The sequence below is a fragment of the Meleagris gallopavo genome, chromosome 1 (assembly GCF_000146605.3).
Source record: "Meleagris gallopavo isolate NT-WF06-2002-E0010 breed Aviagen turkey brand Nicholas breeding stock chromosome 1, Turkey_5.1, whole genome shotgun sequence".
NCBI lineage: Eukaryota > Metazoa > Chordata > Aves > Galliformes > Phasianidae > Meleagris > Meleagris gallopavo.
Window position 1 is genome coordinate 182,838,864 of NC_015011.2, and position 20,810 is coordinate 182,859,673.

Consider the following 20,810-nt stretch of genomic DNA (forward strand, 5'->3'; position numbering starts at 1 on the left):
AAGAATGAAAATATCTACTCCCTAATATCTAGATCTCATTTCTTCTAATCTTAATGAAAATACTCTGACTGCAGAGGCTACGGTACAGTTTTCTCCCATATCTGTCTGCTAATCACTCTCTCCCTCCTCTGAAGCTACCTATAATGTCCATTGCTATGGTAACCGAGCATGGTATGTGCCACAGACAAGACGACATATGCATCTTTTCCTGCTTTAATAGCTACTCTGATTAGGCTGCAATCTTCCTTCATTGCTGCATTCCCAAAGGATGCATGCACATGGGTTTGCATCTCCTGGTGGGCAGCAGCTATCGCTGGTACCACGAAGCCCAGTGTGTTGACATCCAAACCAGACCATAAATTTGGGATGCGTTCCTCTGAGGTTTAATTACATGTGTTTTTAACTCAGCAGCAAGAAAACATTTTGAAAGAAGCAACGTTCAGTGAGCTTCAAGTGTAATTACCCAATAGCTAAACATGCCTGGAGAGATGGGAGTTATTGCACTCTTGGCTTTGTCAGGCAGGTTGGTCATTAAAGTTTAACAAATGAAGCCAGTATTTTATCTCAGCAAGTTTGCACCAGCTCGCATTGATCCACTGGCTGTTTGTTCATGCTACCTTTCCAAAATACACACCCATCAATACGCAGCAGCCTCGTGAACTCGAGGACAGGCTCATAATGAAGCAAGCAGATGGTTGTGAGCAGTGCTTAGAAGATTTACACCATCTTGCAACTTTATAACAGTTGCAAAAAATCATAGAATCGTAGAATTATAGAGTGGCTTGGGTTGGAAGGGACCTTAAAGACCAGTGAGTTCCAACCCCCTGCCATGGTCTGGTTGCCACTCACCATATCAGGCTGCCCAGGATCCTATCCATCCATGGCATCTCCAGGTATGTGGCATCCACAGCTCTCTCGGCAGCCTGTGCTTGAGGTTTAATGGAAAATGCAGAAAATTGTCTTCTCCACCCCAGAAAGATGCATGGAATGGTATTAGCTTCTAACACAGCCTGTCTCCACCCTTAGAGTCCTTCAGAGACAAGTGCTCAGGACTTTATGTGTAGCTGCAGTTGCTGGCATTGACCTGGTTTCACATCAGCCTTGGTCAGGGTGACCTGCAGTTTCAGAAATGAGATGCTCATCCCATAATGCTGTGCAGCAAGGAAATGTCCCCCCATTTCCCCTCCTGAGTTCTTACATTAGTGTGTCAGTTTCCTTTCATCTGTCCTCTTCTCTTCAGGATGTAAGCATGGGGGTTGGAAGAAGGAGGGAGAGATATTGGTTGGCCTGGGCAATGAAGACATGGTTGTTTTGCCTGAATGTGCGTGGCAGTGCTAACACTGGGGCAGGAGAAGAGCTAGATAAGCTGAACCTGCCTCCAGAACATGGACAATGGGATTAAAAAAATGGTGCAGAAACATATAGCTAGAAATGTGATGCTTTCTGTCTGCAGTTGTGAAATAAAGCTAGCAAGGAATAGATACAATAGCCTGTAATTTTTTTCTGATCCTCTCAAAGATATCATTATTTCGTATCTGTGTGCAAAATCATATCTGCTTAGTGAGTTTCCTCATTTTATCCCCCTTTACTCTTACTCTGCCCTTCTGCCTGCAGCAAAGCCTCCCAGGAGCTTGCCTGACCCTTAAATCCCAAACCTGCAGCACACTGTTTCCTCTGGAACCTACTGATGACTCAGAGAACGCCAGGGAGCTGTGCTGCAAAACATGGGCTCCCTGGGAGAGAAAATCTGTGCTTCTGTGCAGAGTAATGAAGGCACCTGAGGTATCCTGAGATAAAAAGGTGGGGGAGATAAGGCAGCTCTGTTTTACTGGGAGGCACATTCATGGGAATCAGCGGTGCTTCAATGTTTAAATACCAGAAGTGCCTCTTCTTTGGGCCAATGGGGTTTGTGCATATTATTCCAGCTAAGGTAAAAACCCTTATTTGTGCACACCAGCTGTAACGAGGCTGTATTTCCAACTGAGCTGGCTCTCTCAACTGATTACTTTTTCCTCTGAATGATACAGAAATGCTGCTGCTTTCTCTGCTGATAACCTCCTCCCACTGAGTGCTGCAGTGAGGCTGCTGGAGTCTATTGTCCGTGTTGTTTATGGTTTGAGATGTTATTGAGGGTGAACATGTGAATAGCCGAGCCCTGGGCTTCCTGGGGGAAACCTAGTTTTACAAAATTTGTTGAAAATTAATTACATTTGAGCCTCTCTGTTGGCCAACAGTTATATAGGAGGGAGAAAGGAAGGAAGAAGGGGACAGACTCTTTTGCAGAGTCTGTTGTGATAGAACAAGGGGAAATGGTGTCAAACTAAAAAATACAAGATATAGATTGGATATAAGAAGAAAGTTTTCTATGATAAGGATGGTGAGGCAATGGAATAAGTTGCATAGGGATGTGGTAGATGCCCCATCCCTGGAGATACCTGGTCAGGATGGATGGGGCTTTGTGCACCTGATGGAGCTGTGGGTGTCCTGCTCATTGCAGGGGATTTGAACTAGATGGCTGTTGAAGGTCCCTTCCAACTGAAACAATTCTGTGATTCTAGGCAACTGATGCAAAAAACAAATTTTGTAGTAGAAGAGGCTTGGGAACAAGCTTGGGATGAAGGAGAAGCTCTGACTTATGTGGTAGAACAGGTGTATATTCTTGGCTTCTTGGTTCTTTTGTCCTTTGAACGCTATGATGAGGGTGAACAGCCTCATGGACTATAGCTTCTTGGATGCCCGTTTTCTCATCCTTGCTGTCTACAAATGGATTATTTCTGACTTTAGGTGAAGATGCCTCATGCTATTTCAGGAAGCAACTTCCATATCTAGCAGTATAGGGACCCATTCCATTCTTCTTCCTTCTGATTTGAGTAAGCCAGGTGTTTCTTTCTGTTCACACATTTTCTGGTGTCAACAACGAGAAAAAAATAGCTTTACTATTTTGCAAGTTCATTACATGGTAGCAGAGTCTTAGTGCCTCATTTTGCAGGTGGTTGTCTCCTCAGGGGTTCATTTCAGGGTTTTGAGGGACATGATTTATTGGGCATGGTAGTGATGGGTTGACAGTTGGACTAGATGATCTTAATGATCTTTTCCAACCTTAATTCTATATAGATGGCAATACTATCAGTTTCTTGGGCTGATACAGCTCTGTGATAATACTACTGTTTCCTTTATTCTCTGACGCTGACTTTCTGTGCCACAGTGTTAGCAAAATATGTCTTTAAAAACTCTCTTCCTAGAGTGAGTCTTCAGGTTTGCTCACACTTCCTAATATATTTGTTCTCTTCCTGCATTCCTTTCTCTCCAGCTGTTGGCCTTTCTCCTACAGAGCCATCTTGGCATTTATGGGCAATTCGCATTCACAGAAGCATTTTTACAATATGTGAAGACCATCACCACCAAGTCCAATGTATCCACCAATTGTTTGCTGACATTTGCACAAGATAAAGATCTGAATGGCACAGCACACATTGCCAAGAGATTCATTTCAACCTGAACGGTTACTATACTATATGGGATGATGAGGGCATGAAATTAATCTCAATTTGCATTATTACTACACTACATGGCATGGTGAGGAAATGTTGACCGTTATTCTGTGCAGCCTTGAAACAGACTTGAAGGGGTTGCTTAACTTTCTTCCTTCTCTTAATGCTTCGCACAGCAATTACAGTTACAATAATTTGAACTGGAGCATGTATTATTTTCTTCATTTGTATGATGTTTCTCCCAAAATGTGACCCCAAAGCACCTTTAATTGCCACCCTCTCTCTTTTTCTACCCACAGTTAATACAGCAATATTTGATCTCACTCCCACACCTAAGCATTTTTCACCCATTGCTCCCTATGTAATTTACCTTAGTCAGTCAGTAATTTATTTCACCATGAGTTTTTCCACTGCTCTATGTCTGTATAGTTTCACTGGTGGCAGTAACAGGTGCATTATTTTTTGTTGGTCTGCTGATACCTCCTCTTGTTAGGCACAGGGTGATGCCTAACATTGCTAGGACATACACTGCTAAAAGGATGGAAGAACTGTTCTTACTATATAGTTTTCCCCATTTCTTCACCTTTTCAGAGTTGATAACTCTTCTGTTGTGTAAGCTATGCTCTTCACTGTGGTCTGGCACAATGGTGTCCAGGCAGAAGAAATACTCTTTTGGTGGACCTACCTTCTCATCCTTCACAGTTCATCAGAGCTCCTCTTTGTTCTCACAGCCCCAGTGGTGTTCCCATGGAATATCTTTTCCCATCTTTGTTACACACCTCGTTTTCCTGGAGTTTCTCTTGGTTGTTAAGTCTTTCTATACCCCAAAAGAGTTTACTTGCTCAGCCTTTGGATGTTTACTTCTGCTTTGTGTTGTGCTTTTATTTCCACTCTCCCACAATCCTTGGCTCTGCTTGTATTTTGCCTCTAATGTTCTTGTTTTGATGTTTGTCCAGCTCCTCCTTGTTTGCTTAGGCCTCCCAATAAGTTCCCTACTGTGCTCTCTATTGCTTCCTTAAATATTTCCCATCTGGTCTCTGCTGAGATTTCTTTATCATACCAGATTAATGGCCTGAAACATTCTCCAAGCATTATCTTTTCTGTCTATCTCATAGACTTGCCTTTTAACATTGCAAGATCAAACCTAGCTCCAGTGTCACCCCTATTTCCCTTGGGCTTTAATGTGTTTGTCATCTTTCCAATAAGTAATTGACAATCGCTGCTGCCCTTCAGCATGGCTATAGACTTTCACATCCAGCAGAGCCTCTGTTGTGCCTTTTGCCGATACTCATGAGGTCCATCTGTGCTTTTTTTTGTGCGTGACCATCTGGTGACCCCTTGTAAATCCACGAGGGAGACAAATGCCAGCAGTGATAAGACTATGCACCTCAACGTTGTGTCTGCTTAACTCCCAATTCTATGTCACCTACCGTATTTTTTCGCTTGTTATTTCTGCTTTCATCCTCTGTGTTCCCAGCTTTCACCTTCACAACTGCCTTGTAAGTTGGGAACTCATTTCAGATGTTCTATCAATAAAATTTATTTTTTCCCCTTCTCTGCAACTTGTTTTGGTGCATAAAAGCAAATCACAGATAGGCAGAGATTACTTCGAGCTGCAGTAAATACCACTGTGGATGATCTGCTCAGACATTATTTTCCTATTGTTCACAGAAGCCCTTATTCCTCTTGTACATGGAGGCCATATTATTTATATGTTTTATTTATGAAAAAGGGAAAGGAAGGGAAGGGAAGGGAAGGGAAGGAAAGGCAAAAAACCTCATGAGGTTTAACAAAGTCAAGTGTAACGTCTTGCATCTGGGTTGGGTCAGACCCAATCACAAATACAGTCTGGGTGAAGAATGAGTTGTGAGAAGCTCTGAGGAGGACATGGGATTGTTTGTCGATTAGAAATGGAGCATAAGCCAACAATGTGTGCTTGCAGCCCAGAAAACCAACTATACCCTGGGCTGGGAGGGACTCCTTGTTCAGGGGTGTGGTGACAGGACAAGGGGTGACAGAGGGTAGGTTTAGATTAGAAATACAGAAGAAATTCTTGCCAGTGAGGGCAGTGAGGCCCTAGCACAGGCTGCCCAGAGAAGATGTGGGTGCCCGACCTCCAGCAATGCTCAATGCCAGGCTGGATGGGACTTTGGGCACTGGGCTATGGGAGGTGACCCTACCCACGGAGGGGTTAGGGATGGGTGGGCTTTAAGTGTTTATGTCTCTTCTAGTACTGGGAGGAGAAGTACTCTCAGTACTCTCCAGAGACTAGTAGAAGAAGAAAGGAAGAGTAAAAGCAAGAAAAGTTGTGGGATGAAATTTTAAAAAAATTTTAACAAGAGAAAGCATACACAAATGCTGCCTTCATATTTTGCATTCCATCACTCATGAGTTTGGCCTCTTTTGGCTTAAAATCTGAGTTTACCTCTGCCCACTATGCAGGAAAATTGAAGCTTCTTTAGCAGGAAATGCAAGTTCTTTATCCTTAGATGAGATAAATTTATGACATTTCATTCAGTAATATTTGATGTGACACTTCCGGGTCATTCCTGTCCATCACCTAAATTTGGAACAACAAAATGTCTGTATCCCAGCACAGGAACAACCTGTTTTCATTTAATTTTTAGGATGTTTGATGAGATGTTTATTAAAATATTCTAAAGCAGAAAACACTGATAATAGAGAGGATATAAAAGGATGGGATTAGTTTGACGTTAACATGTCTGAGTGTCTGTAGATGGGATACATGTCTAAGTTCCCATGTTAATGAATGAAAACACATTTGCTGCCTAAAAGCTTTGTAAGATGCTGGCTGGGCTTTTCTGCTGGCTTTAGGGCACAGGAATAAACTGGTTTTGTGTCACGACATCTGATCCCATGTGGACGTGTTGGCCAACAGATGCCACCTCAAAGGTCAATCAGCACTTAGCACTATCTGAGCCTCTGGTCAACACAGGCAGCATAGTCCAAATTCAGCTACACAAACACAGGTGTTGACTTTCAGAGGCAGCTGACTGCCTTTGCAGAGCAAATCTTTGCTTCACAATGGTGGCTGTGATGCAGCCTTGGACACCCAATGTGACAGTGATGTCTGTATGCCTCACCAAGGCACACTGGGGAAGTTAGCTACCTCAAGGAATTATTAATCACCTGAAATTAACCCTCTTCTGTTAACATCTCACACTATTTGAAGTCTGGATTAACTCTGAATGTCTCCCAGCACAGTTTCTTAGTAGTTCATTGTATAAAGTCATTCCAGAGACAGCCAAATCTCAACAACTCTCAGTTTTGTCACTTAAAACACTACAAAATAGTATGACATTTCAAATGGGTCTTGAGTAGCTCATGCTTTAGATATTATGAGGCTTTCTTCGCTCTGCTTTAAATAGCTATATAAACTCCTGGGGAATGGAAGTAGTGAACCAGGCTTGCTTGGTGTTATGGCTTCCATCCGAGATTGCTGTTATGGCTTCCATTTGAGAGTGCTTGAATCCTTCTGTGCTCACAGCGTTCATTCCCTTTTGTGAACCCTTAAGGCTGATGTGTATGTCAATTTCATATCACCTTCATTTCTTAGCAGCTAAAATAATGGGCCTAACCAGGGCTGGAATAGGATAACAGAGGATGAAACTGTTTACAATTGATATAGGACTGATTGGAGACCTCCACTCTTCAGTCACAGCTTGTTACAGGAAGAGCCAATAACTAAATAGAAATGTACACTCAGAAATGTGAGAAACTGATAGACAGTTCTCAAAAATATATACCTTAGATTCTGCACTTAGGAAAATCAATGAAATGTATCGAATTGCCAGAGGTGCTCTACCAGGCATAATCAGCAAAGCCATGGTCAGACCAGAGAGCTGCCTCATTATTTCCTCTTCTGGTGATTTGCTTGACTGTTTTTTATTGCTTGTGCTTTCAAGGGGTAGCCCAAACTTCTGAGTAATGTCTTGCTTGAGCAGGAAGCTGGTAAAACTGGACTACAGTTTGCTTAGACTTTATCTTTTTCAGGCCAAGTCTTCTCTGAAGATAGGGAACTTTTATTCCAAGCAGATTCCCATTTTGTGACACTTTTTAGCAGAACCACAGATTGCAAGTTCTAATACTGAGTCATCCCAGGGGAGAGCAGAAAGCAGGGTGGTATTTAGACCATTGGGTCGCCCATATTCAAAGCACTGGCCCAGTCTTCAATATCTAGAAGAGACTCAACACGTAGCTCAGGGCAACTTCATGTTATTCTGTGATGCCTGCGACAGTGAGGAGAGGAAGGCTCATAGTTTCCACTGGAAGTGACTTCAGTGACACTTTCCACTTCAATTTCCATCAAAGCACATTAAAAGTGATAAAGCTTAGCACTCACAGGAGAGGTTTTCCAAGCTGCTGATATCTGAGTGTGTGTTTCCTAATAAAAGAGACCTACAAATACAAAAGCATCTTGGAAAACCTTGGCTCTTTGCAGTGATGCAAAGCGGGTAGTCTGAAGTCATACAGACAATTTAACTCTCTGGGTTTTCAGGCACTTAACTCTCATCTCAGATCCCCATAGATTGGCACACACTTTTATTTATTATAAAATGACCAACTCTTACCCCAGTGCTGAATAATTCAGCCTATTCCAATCTGGGGTAGAGAGGGAATGGGGAAGATGGAATACATATTTAGAGACAGAATATCAACTTTTGTAAAGTCGTATACTTTAAAACTGGAGGGACATTAAATGCCACCCTCTTTGACTCCCTTGGAGGGACAGAAATTAGCATTCTTGGAGGAGTCTAGAAATACATCTGAATCCCTCCTGGAGAGTAACTGTGATTTATGGGTTATGTGTAGGGGTCATATTAACTACAACAACATGGGATCAAGTGTTGAGAACCTCAGCACTATAAAGTGATGCAGGAAAACTGAATGTTTTTGCAGACAAAGTAGACTTTTTGGGACCACTGGGTTTGGGCATGTGATTTACTCTCCAGTGTGATGTCATTAAGTCTGGCCATGCATGACAGAGGGAAGCACTGCTGCTCAGGGTGAATATTGACCTTGTGCAAAGACAGGAACCTGGTCAGCAAACACAAAGAGAAATGAGATCAAAGAGTGTTTCTCTTTCCAGGACAGCTTTCATTGTCAGTCTTGGGTACTCATGTCAATTGATTGCCATAGTAACTGGTGCACTATCTATCTCTTGTGTGCATGGCTGTGTGGTGATGGCTGGTGAATTGGAGCAAAAAGTCCATTTTCAGACCTCCTTCTGTGATGCCTCTGTTCAAGGAGCAAGGACTCCTTGAAAGGAAGGGAAGGGAAGGGAAGGGAAGGGAAGGGAAGGGAAGAGGCCCTTTCTTTGTTTTCCTTTGTACTGTGACTTGCTCCAAGACTTGGATATCTGCAATATCAATTTGGGTTGGTTTTCTTTTCCTCGGTCTGCAAGGAAAGGTCTCTGTTAGTCAAGTGATTATTCTTAGAGTAATAAAAACTTGCAGATGGACCCAGGAGCCTGGCTGAGGCAGACAATAAAACCATGGGAAGGCATGCAGAAAAGAGAGATTGCTTTTGCTTGCCAGGCTTAGAACTCTCCCACTCTGAAGGCTGCTTGCTTTAACCCCCTTGCACCTCAACACACACTTAAAGGACAATGCATGGGTCACCTGCTAAAATACGTTAATGACCTATGCTCCTATTTTGTGCTGTCACCTCCACTCATCTCTAAAACCATTGGATGTGAGAGCTCATAAGCTATGTAACAGAAGATCTCATTCAGCTCCGGAGCACTAAAATGCTCACAAATGCAAAAGATTGGAGGTCAATTTGGCCAAAAGATTAGAATCCGATAGGACGAAGGGTAATGGATGGCTTTAAGTTGTGCCAGGAATGGTTCAGGTTGGACACTGGGAAAAACTTATTATCTGAAAGAGTGGTAATGCAGTGGAACAAGTTGTCCAGGGAGGTGGTGGAGTCACCATCCGTGGAGGTGTTCATGAACCGTGTGGATGTGGCACTGAGGGCCATGGTCAGTGGGCATGGTGGGGATGAGTTGTAGTTGGGTTTGGAGATCTTGGATGTCTTTTCCAATCTTAATGTTCTGTTCTATACCTCAGTTGCAGTGTTTTACCAGAGAGGTATATTTATCCTACTTCTTGCCTTATTTCAATCAGAGCTGAAAAACCTCTACCTGCTCCCGCGTTTGGTGGTGCATCATTTCAGCTCTCATATCTGAGTCTGTCTCCATGCCCAAGCAAGACAAATTTCCTTTTGGGCTGGGAAAGGTCAGCCATGACTCTTCTCATGTTTGCAGTTTTCCTAATAAATGGATTGCATTTTTCTGAACGAAAACAAGGCCTTGGATTTAGACATTTCCAGTCTTTCTCATAACGCTTTTACATGTGTGGAGCTGTATAGATTAGTGAAGCCTTTTGCTCTTGCATTACTCAAGAGTCTGATTTATACAGCTGAATATAAATGAAATCACAACTGCCTTGCTATCACTTGCTTCCTTCCTCCCTTTCTCCCTCCATTTATCTCTGTATCTATCTATCTGTGCTGTCCTTGGAGTGACTGAATATCTTTTCCATAAATTCAATCACAGTTGAGAGGTCCCTAGTGAAGGTCCTAGATCCTGTTAAAGTGTTGACAGGGTTAAAAGTCTTCCTCTGATTGACTTCAGGGCTTGGATTTGGGATTTAATTTCTTCGCTTCTCAACGGGTTTTTATTGGGTAAAAACAGTCTGCAGAGTATAGAGACTGCATTACAGAGAGGATGTGTCGATTCCCAGCATCATAACGACGGCTGAGGGATCAAACCTGAGGTCCTGAACCAAACTCATGGCTGCTGGCTGGGTGAAGCTGTCTGGTGCGATGCCCTCTGGCCCTGTGCTTGAGGACTTCCCATGCCTCTCTTTGGTCCCTACCAATTTCTGCTGTCCTTCCTATTTCTCTCTGGGCTGAATTTATCAAATTTCAGCTTGGCAAACTTAACTCCTTAAGCAATAGGAGCAGCTTGCTGGGATTAGTGTTGGGTTACACAGAGGTGCTGGGGGAAAAGACACACATTGTTTGGATCTCTGAAAACAACAAGGGTTGATGTAGGAGAGGGGGCAAGGTTGGGTCTGGGGAGGAAAAAGGAACACCAGCTCATTTTTCTTTCTTTAATGAAGCAATAGAACTTGAAGGAATCAGTTAGGGAAGATGTAACCCAATATGTGTGTGTGAGATAGAACCGAAGAAGGAGTGCCCAGGTCTATGGGAGTTGGGCTCTGGCCAGGCTGTGGCTTGGCTCTGGAGCCAGATTTTTGACAGGACTCTGGTTCTCAGCTGGTTCTCCAGTTTTTGAGCTGCTTTGTGTCTGAAGCTGTTTGTGAAGTCCAGAGCTGGATGATTTTCCACCTCATCACACTCTGAGACTAAATTTTGTGTGGTCTCAGCCAGTAGGCTAAAGTTGCCTCAATACCAAGTGAGATACTGCTGCGTGCAGTTCTCTAGATTCTGAAATAAACAGTAACTGAATGATTAATAGCCTTCTATTTCTATCCTGCCTAACTCTCCATATATTCTCATTCCCACAGCTTCCACTGTCTCTGCATGGATCTGGTATAATGTCTGTGTAAGTCATGAATGCATCACATTGTCCCAGTCTGATGGGTGCATTGCTGGATGAGGGCAACCCAGAATGTGCCAGGGTTGTGTCCCTGTTGTGATATGACACAGAAATGCATGGAGGGATGGGATGGGATCCACTAGAAAGACCTGCTAGCAGCTATCCCTCCATCCCAGCTCAGCTCCTCCTCTCTTGTGCTGATCTGTTAGCATTGTGGCTATTCCCACCTCAGATCTCCTCATTCCTTCCTGAACCTGGAGTAAGGGATGAGGAAGATAGTGGAGAGCAATGATGGAAATGGTGTTAATAATGGGATGAGGGAGAGAAAGGGGGGAGTTGGAGAGCTAAAGCTCTTTGAGCCATCAGCACATAGGGCTATAAGAGATGCTTGATAGTTCTGAACCCAAAACAGAAGCCGTCTGGATTGAATGTTGTATATCATCTGCTCATTGGGCTTTTCCCAACACACGTCCCCAGAAATCCAACGTACATATCTGGCATGCCCACGGGGTGCTGGGGTTGTGTTGGAAGTATGTTTTGCCTCAGCTTTTTTTTGTGAGACTTCATGAGGGAAAGTTCTTAGGACAGGGAATAGCTCATCATGGGCCAGCAAAGGGGTAAGAAAAGAAGAGAAGAGGGAATGTTAGGGGAAGTGCAAAACATTCTTAGGAAACCACAGAATTTTGTGGTTTTAGAAGCAAAACATCTTTGTTTGCATTTGTCTTGCAAACAAAATATGGGTGGCAGTCTCTCCTTTATTTCCAATGTGGTGCCCAGTGGCAGCTCTGACTCCATGAATAGAGTTACAGCTTCTGGTATGTGAGGATGAGCCTGTAGTCAACACCCAGGCCAAGGAATCTGGCTGCTCTGCCAAGCCCTGCCTTGGGCTGACTGCTTCAGCTGCATCCCTGGGGCTCAAAACATGAACAGTCAAGCTGTGTCTGTTGCCATCAAGTGAGGTGGGAGCTCTGGGGAGTGTGAGAATAGGGACTTGGCTTAGTGACCATGTTGATGGCAGGTTCATGGTTGGATGTGATGATCTTGGATGTCTTTTCAGCCATAATGGTTCTGTGATTCTAAGGGGAAAGAGACGTCTTGCTGGGTTGCAAGGACTGTGTTCAGTGCAAGTCCTCCTTGGCTGAACCCATCCTTCTTCAAACACCAACTGAACATATCACTTGGACTGGAGTTTCCTCCTTCCTGGGAAAAGCATCGCACTTGGCTATTAATAATTAACCCACATGCTTAATAATCATCCCTTATGCATTTTCTATTCCTGCCCCATCTCCTTCTTTTTTATGTGCATGTCTACAGAATTACCATCTCCTTTGCGTGTTTCCTACCCCAGATCCCACTTTGGGGTGCACCTTGTGCAAATCAGCCCAAGGAGCCATCCCTGAAATGCAAGCAATGGATTGGGCATGGGTAGTAGAAAAGCACCTACCTCTGGCTATCCTGGAGCTGCAAGAAATCAGAATCATAGAATCACAGAGTTGTTAAGGTTGGCAAAGACCATAAGGATGATCAATCCATTAAGTTAATCCACTTAACATCAGAGGCAGAGCAGGTAAAATGAGCTGCTGCCAGTGTTGCTGCTGGAGCTTTTGCTTTCACTCTGAGCATATTACTCAAGCCAAAAGGAGTCGTCTTAGGATGTTAAAGTATGGCCATGACCAACTGCAAAAGTGTCCCAGACTACAAGAAAAAGAAAACAAAGGCAAGGTCGTCCTCAGGGAGGGTAGGACCACACTGGTCTTCTCTCACCCTGCAGTGAGCAGCTTTGGAAGCTTTGGGGCTCTCCAAACCATGGCAGTCACCTCACCAGGGGTGCACACACTGCTCTGTAATGGTTCATGAGCACTGTTCCTTGGATGGGAAATGCTACTCTGAGTCAGCAGAACAAAGACACAGTGCACACAGTGGGAAAATATTCAACTCAGTGGCTTTGGCTCGGACAGGGAGTATTTCTCTCATGCCAATAGCCTTTCAGAGTTGAGTTTAATAAACATCTCCTGCCATATCTTGACATGAACTTCAGCTCTAGGAAAAAACACTTGAGGAATGAAGGAAGCATTTGATTCTTTCAGTAAACAGGAACTTAAGTGCCTAATTCAGGTCTGGGGATCTCTCCACCTCCTCATTGTGTCTTTTGGACATCTGTGAAACATGCTGAATGCCCAGCAAAGCATGTCAGCAGAAGTCCTTCTGTCTCTCCTAAATATAACTGAGCCTTGGGAGGAGAGATTTGCATTCTTCTGGATCAGAGATGAGCAGAACAGATAGAGTCTGAGCGAAGAGTCCGGGTCAGAAAACCTCAATTCTCCATGATTCTATGAAAACTTTCATATTTTTTTAACAGGCCTGTTATTTTCTCTTTCTTGCCCTGCTCCTCTCCACCTTTCATAGGGCAGTTTGATATTACAACTCTGTTAATTATTCATCACAGCCTATACATGCCAAGGTAGCTGATCACGTCATGAACTCCCCTGACTTGCCCAATCAAGCCTTATCAGGTTGTAAATTAGCCATGTAAACACAGTCAGTACTGATGAATGGTGGCCACAGTATTTCCTCCTACAAAATTTCAGCATGACTTTGCAATATTTTGAAACACGCACAATTTTGCTACAACAGTTCCTAGCCAAGGCATTGCTGTGCCCTAGAAGGGCACATACATAGCTTAAATTCTGACTGTCAAACAAGTGAATCCAAGCACAGACAGATAGTAAGGCATCAACTTGAGGAACAACCTCATGTCATGCAGATTCTTCCACATAGGGTGATATGTTACATGGTAGCTGGGGCACAGGAAAGATGAAGAAGCCACAGAAAGGAGGTGACTGAGGATGTGAGGATGTGAGGATGTTCCTTGGACCAGACCCCAATGGATACCTGAGACAAGGGATGACAGAGTCATGTACAGGAGAGAGGACCAGGGATGGTCAGTGAGTCTGCAGTGCCCTGGAATCCTCTGGGATGCACTGGGATGTTCAGTCTGAAGAAACTCCATACAAACAATACTTTTGTTGCTGCTTTAAAGAGGAGCAACATCACTGACTTCAAGGGAGGTACACCAGCAAATAGCCAGTGCGGACAAACTGAACGATTCCAGTCCCCTGAAACAGCTGGGAGCAATGGGTCCAAGAGGGAAACATCTGTTTCACAGGAAGAAGGTCAAAAGCAGGAAATGCTAGGACTTCTCCATCTTTTTCCAGATTTGGGGTGGAAGAGAAGGGGGGTAGCAGGATCATGGGAGAGAGCATCCTGAGAGCATCCTTCCGAGTCAGAGGTGATAAAAAAAGCACAAACATAGAGCAGTGTAGTGCCTTGGCCTATGACTGGTTTCACAGTGGACTCTTCTCCAAATAAATTAATGCAAAATCCAGCCAAACCGTGACAAGAGAGGAGCTCCAAGAGCCCCCTTGGTTTACACCATAACAGAATGGGGCAAGTCTGGTTCACATTCTCCTTGTAGAGCTGGGAGACAAGGAAGGTGAGGATCCCTCAGAGGCAAGGGGCCAAATCAGGCTTGACTGGTGCCACTTGACGTGACTCTACGAAACCATGGTTATGGCCCTAGACACATCTTCTGGCTCATCTTTTAGCTAATTTGCTTCCTAACTCTGTGTCATCACAAAGGGATGAAGGCAAGGTAGAGCAAGGCACTTCATCTCCTGGACTGCTCAGCATTCTTTGTCATGTTTGCACAGCTGCGGACTTTTCCACATTGAAGGAGTTTTCCTAAAAACAAGAGTGGGGATGGTGGTGGTGATGGGATGATTGCCTTTCCATCCCCTCCCTGGAAAAGTTCACACCTTTTTAAAGAGGAGGGTTAATAAACAAGGAAGTTGTCCTACTCACAATGTGGGTAAATGGGCCTTTGGGCAAAACAGCAGTTTGATTAAGTGGTCTAATTTCCAGTGTAAAGCACCTGACAATGTATTGCATTAATAACAGTATCCAGACAGACAAAACCAGGATGGAATTTGCGCATGGTTCTGCTCCCATCCTTGCTGTGTAGCCTGGATGTTCCTCTGTGTTTCAAAACCTCTTTCTTGGCCAGTTCCATAAAGCTGGGACAACCCCTGCCTGAGGTATATCAAGGCTGCTTTCAGCCCAAAGTAACCCATCTGCTCCTGTCACCAGGCTGCCTTTTTCCTCCAGCTTCAGTCTAGGTACAGTGTCATGTTTGGGATTTTTCCTGAGATTACACCTTGTCTGTCAGTGAGACAGAGACCATCTCCCATCCCCTCAACCTGCTTATAGGAGAATGAGTTACCACGTGTTGCATAGAAGATTAATAATATGTTTTGGAGAGGATTTACGGTGGAAATCAATATCAAAGAAGTATGGAATCATTAAGGATGGAAAAGACCATTAAGATTATCAAGTCAAACTGTTGACCCACCACCATTGTGCCCACTAAACCATGTCACTTAGTGCCACATCTCCATGGCTCTTGAGTACCTCCAGGGAAGGTGACTCCATGACTTCCCTGAGCAGCCTGGATAGTAATACTTCTCCAGCAGTCAGATTTCCTCATCATGCCTCACGCAGTGGCTTTGTTTTCATCCCATGAGTTATTGGAAAAGGTGGGCACAGAGATATAAAAGGTAGTCCTGGGCTGCTAGGAAATCCCTCTGCTAGCACATTCCTATAGATACTTTCATTTTGACTCAGAAAAGCATCCATCAGGCAGGTGAAGCACAGAGTGAATTCTATGCAACTATTTGGTCATTTCTCTTCTACTTTCATTTCCTAACTTCCTCAGATTGACTTTCGCAGGCTTTTGTGGCAGGTGGTCTGAGGCATTGCCCTCTGCCCTGGCCATTCCATAGTCCCAGCCCTGGCAAAATCCTCTTTGTCTCAAGAAGTTTTCGGGGAAAGTTTTATCCAACTGCTTGGCTGGGCACACAGCCAACAAAGGCAACCCCTCTGGGCTCATCAGAAGAGACCTTGTACTACATTTTCCACTATACTTATCTAATCTTGGCTTGCGTCCATCCAGTGTTTGTGCAGTAATTACCTCACTAGGCAAAACAGTTCCACTGCCTAATTGTCTCCACTTGCAGGAAATTGTGCCTAATAGCCAGCTAAATTTAATCTCCCTTCCTTGCTTCCATCCACACCAGTGAATTTGCACAGCCCTTCTCCCTCTGCTTAAGGTTCTACACATGAAGAGATCATACAGCATTACCAGCTCTTATTTCTCAGGGTCAAACAAGCAAAAGGACTTTCTTAGGCCAGTGTGAAACACAGCAATCACTCTTGACTCATTTTCCTTGGGCTGCTTTGAACCTCTTTCTGCAGATGTTTGGACCATGTCAAGAACTGAAGTGTGATCAGCTCAACTGCATTGAGCTTGTGCTAGCACAAAACAACTTTTTTCTTGAAAATATACAACCAACTCACCTTCTAGATCTTGAACCTTGAGAGTTTTCTTGCAACTTTTTTTTTCCAGTGGCTTTCAGTGATTGAAAAAGCTTTTAATTTCTAATTGGAAGGTAAATGTTTGCAGATATCACATAACTGCAGTGCAGCCTTTAAGTAAAATGTCATGATGAGTTGGCAATGCTGGAACACAACAAGCTTAAGGGCATAACACTGGTGACAAGTCACAGTAGAAATTAAATTATAGTCCATGTTTCCTTCTGGTCTCCCACAAGCTTGAATTTTTAGTAGGTTATCTTGCCTAGAAGAGACAGTAGATGTCAAGGAAATTTCTGAGTAGCTTCTCAACCTGAAGGCTGGCTGAAGGGCCTTGAAAAGAGCAGCCGAGAAAAGGGGTTGGACTCCATGATCTTAGTGGTCTCTTCCAACCTTAATGATTGTATGATTCTGTGATTCTATTTCCTCTTTTCCAGCCCATAAACAGCTGCAACTAGCCCAGCAGAGCCACATGGTGGGAATGAGTGGGTGGAAAAATGGTTATATGTGAGCTCACTTGATTGCACCATCCTGTAGGACCAGATTTCCCAGTGATTTCCTGCTGGGCTTTTAACACCTTGGTGTTGGCACATCCCCCATTTCACTCACTTCTGTGCTATCTCAGGACCCTGCTATGAAGGTATTTTTCCTTCTGTCTGGGAAAGCCTGGAGCTAATTGATGCACAAACACCATTTCTTCTAAGCTCAAGATTGGTGCATTCCTGAGGGTGAGAAATCAGAGAAAAGTGGCAGGAGACCTGTGTTGATGAGCAAGGATCTCACAAAAAAAAAAAACTCAAAGGGAAGAAGAAGGTCCAGTAAATGTGGAAAAATTACCTGTTCACTTGGAAAGAGTATAGGAATGTTGTCAGGGCCTGTAGGGATGTAATGAGGAAGGCTAAGGCCCACTTGGAATTTAATTTGGCAAAGGATAACAAGAAAGGTGTTTTTTTTAAAGTGTGTCAACAATAAAAGGAAAACTAAAGAAAATGAGAGTCTGCTACTAAATGAGCTGGGTGCCCTGGTAATGAAATGCTGAGGAGGCAGAGATCCTGTACATTTTCTTTGCTTCTGTCTTTACTACAAGGACTGCTCCTTGTGAATCTTGGGCCCTGGAGGTAAGAGAGCGTCTGGTGAATGGAAGACTTCCCTTTGGTCTAGCAAGATATGGTCAGAGATCATCTAGCCAAAATCAGTGCACACAGATTCATGGGCCCAAATGTGCTGAGGGAGCTGGCAGAGGTGGTTGCTGAACTGCTCTATATCATTTTTGAAAGGTCTTGGAGAATGGGAGAGGTGCTTGAGCACTGAAGAACAGCCAGTGTTGCTCCAGTCTTCAAAAAGGGCAAGAAGGACAATCCAGGAAACTACAGGCCAGTCAGCCTCATCTGTCTCTCTGGAAAGGTGATGGAGCAACTTGTTCTGGATGCCATCTCCAAGCAATTGAAAGAGAAGAATGTTATCAGGAGCAGTCATCATGCTTGACCAACCTGATAGCCTTCTATGATGTCATCAGGGGCTAAATGGATGGGGGGAGAGCAGTGGATGTTGTGTACCTGGACTTCAGCAAGGCATTTGACAGTCTCCCACAGCATCCTTGTAATGAAGCTTAGAAAGCGCTGGATAGATGAGTGGACAGTGAGCTGGGTTGAGAACTGGTCTGACTGGCAGAGCTCAGAGAGTTGTGATCAGTGGCTCAGAGTTTACTTGGCAGCTATATCTAGTGACGGGGATTGGTGCTGAGTCCGGTTAAACATCTTCATCAGTGACCTGGATGAAGGGATAGAGCTCACCCTCAGCAAATTTGCAGGTGAAACAAAGCTGGGAGGAGTGGCTGATGTGTCACAAGGCTGTGCTCCCATTCAAAAAGACCTGGACAGACTGGAGAGTTGAATGGAAACAAAACTAATGAGGTTCAACAAAAGAAAATACAGAGTCCTGCACCTGGGAAAAATAATTGCATACATCAGTACAGGCTGGGGGCTGATCTGCTGGAAAGGAGCTCTGCGGAGAAGGACCTAGGAGTCCTGGTGGATAACAGGTTGGTCATGAGCCAGCAATGTGCCCTGGTAGCCAAGAAGGCCAATGGGATCCTGGGGTGCATTAAAAGAGCGTGGCCAGCAGGTCGAGGGAGGTGATCCTCCCCCTCTACTTTGTCCTGGTGAGATCCTATCTGGAGTACTCTCTCAAATCAATCTCCTAAAAAGAGTCCAGCAGAGTCAACAAAGACGGTGAAAGGCCTGGAGCATCTCCTTCATGAGAAAAGGCTGAGAGACTTGTGACGGTTCAGGCTAGAGAAGAGAAAACTGAGAAGGGATCTAATGAAAGTTTATAAATATCTAAAGTGCAGGAGGCAATTGGATGAGGCCAGACTCTTCTCAGTGATGTGAAGTGGTAGGACAAGGAGTAATGGCCAAAAACTGGAACATAGGAAGTTCCACAAAAATATGTGGAAGAATTTTACAGTGAGGTTGCCAAAGTACTGGAACAGGATGCACAGAGAGGTTGTGGAGTTTCTTTCTCTGGAAAGAGACCTATCCGGATGCTTACCTTGACGTTGGATATCAGGATAAATCAGGCTGGATATCAGGAAGAACTGGTTGGATGTTGGATATCTGGAAAAACTTCTTTACTGAAAGGGTTGTTAAGCACTGGAATAGGCTCCCCAGGGAGGTGGTTGAGTCACCATCCCTGGATGTGCATTTAGGTGTGGTGCTCAGGGATTTAGCGGAGGGTTGTTAGAGTTAGGGCAGTATGGTTAGGTTGTGGTTAGACTTGATGATCTTCAAGGTCTTTTCCAACCTGAGCGATTCTGTGATTCTACCTGTGTGACCTGCTGTAGGGAACCTGCTTTAGCAGGAAGATTGGACTCAAAGATTTCTAGAGGTCCCTTTTCAATGCCTGCAATTCTGTGATTCTGTCATTCTGATGGGAGAGCTGAGAGCTTCCCATGTATCTGCTGCTTGAGTCATTGTGAGTCTGAGCACTGCAAAAGCTCCCTCAGAGGACTTAGCCCTGATCCCTACAGCCAAGGATGGCTTCCAGACACAGCTGGAGTGTGCTGATTGCTAAGTCAAGAGCCAAAGAAAGATTTATCCCACTCAGCTTTGCAGATTGCCTTTAGACCTCCATGTGGGCTCTTTTCAACTGTGTTTGTGCAGGACTGAGCACAACAGTTTTGTTTTTCATCTCGAGATCTCACAACTCCCAGCAATAAAAACACTCAGCATCAATAAGGACGAGGGTTGCGGTTATGAAGGGTGTGTTATGACCAGCCTGCATGCTGAAGCATTGTAAAAGATGGTTGTAAATGAAAAGAAAAAGCACCCGTGTTAACTCCTGCAGCCACCATGAGCTTTTATTCTTGACTGTTGATGCAGAGGCCATTTGCCCTTGCGAGACCTTGCTGAAGCCAGGGGAGGCAGGAAACACAGAGCCCCATGGTGCCACTCTTGAATAAAGCCATTTTTCAGAGGTGGGAAAGAGCTTTAAAACAGTCATGGTTTGTGAAAAGACTGAATCAGTGTGTGCTGGGTTCTGCAGGGTCCCAGGAAGGATGGACTTTAGTTTTTTTATAAAGTAGGGACTACTGGCCACTTTTCTCCAGCAAAACTATTCACAGGACCAAAATAAAATATCCCCATGACTTTTCCTTAATGGACAGAAGTTGAGCGATCAAAATTTTGGTCCTTTTAAAACCCTTTTGAAGTCAAAGGCCGAGGCTTTGTAGTTTTGTTTTTTTTTCTTTTTTCTTTTTTTTCTAAAACTCTCTGTAACTGCTGACATATGCTGCACATATGGTTTAAATATGATTAGACTTCCGATCTGTGTTTTTTTTCCCTTTATCTTGACAAAGTACCTACTTGCCGGCCATTTGCATCAGGAAGGGACTTTTAATATGATTCACAGAAAGAACTGCACTTCTGCAGTTTCATTATACAAATAATATTCTCTCTTTTTGATTGCTGTTCTTCTTTGAAATATGTGGGAATTTGCCCAAAGGAGAGAAACGATAGGTGGAATTGTGTTATACTTCCACAGACGCCCTTGGGAAAAATTACTCAAGGGTAATTACACGTCTTTCCAGATGCACTGGGTATACACCAATCTCTGGGGAACCACTGGCTCTGGTTAAACAGAAGAGGATGTGCGAGGTTGAAGCTGTGTTATTTGTAGCATGGAAAATGTCTAGAGGTTTCAGTGGTAAATGGGATGTCCCTGAGGGACACACTGCTGGTGGCAAAGAGGACGTCTGGTTCCTCCCAAAGAGCACATGTTCCTCCCAGAGAGGGCAAACAGTTCTC

At 44.1% G+C, this 20,810-nt stretch overlaps 1 long non-coding RNA gene across 1 annotated transcript in view; it reads left to right on the forward strand.

Annotated features, from left to right (window-relative positions):
- The first annotated feature begins 678 nt into the window (after positions 1 to 678).
- Positions 679 to 20,810, forward strand: part of LOC104909389 — a 36,626-nt gene continuing 16,494 nt past the window's right edge. Inside the window, exon 1 of the long non-coding RNA XR_004158657.1 lies at positions 679 to 893. This is a non-coding gene — a long non-coding RNA (uncharacterized LOC104909389). The remainder of the gene's footprint in view (positions 894 to 20,810) is intronic.